This window comes from Morone saxatilis, unplaced genomic scaffold (assembly GCF_004916995.1).
Source record: "Morone saxatilis isolate NCDOM2014 unplaced genomic scaffold, NCSU_SB_2.0 Contig3, whole genome shotgun sequence".
Taxonomy (NCBI): domain Eukaryota; kingdom Metazoa; phylum Chordata; class Actinopteri; family Moronidae; genus Morone; species Morone saxatilis.
The window spans coordinates 4254036-4254244 of record NW_023339873.1 but is presented as its reverse complement, the minus strand read 5'-3'; the positions used below and the strand labels follow the sequence as shown (position 1 = coordinate 4254244).

General features: G+C 34.4%; 1 protein-coding gene across 2 annotated transcripts in view; it reads left to right on the top strand.

Moving 5' to 3' along the window:
- Positions 1-209, top strand: part of capn3a (calpain 3a, (p94)) — a 14017-nt gene that overhangs the window by 8149 nt on the left and 5659 nt on the right. The window lies entirely within an intron of this gene.

The following is a 209-nucleotide window of genomic DNA, read 5'->3' as shown; positions in this document are numbered from 1 at the left end:
TTTTTGTAGATGATGAAATTTATATTTTTTTGTCTAGCCTTTAAGTGTCCCAATGATAACATTATACAGTCGTAACATAAACCTCAAATAGAGCCGCTGTAGATAAAAACAAAAATACCCAGCTCTACTTATTAGTATTTAAACTAGCAGCAGCAGGTTTGATTTAGTGCAGAAAATACCAAGTTTAGTGGTGAATGTTGTGGGGGGGG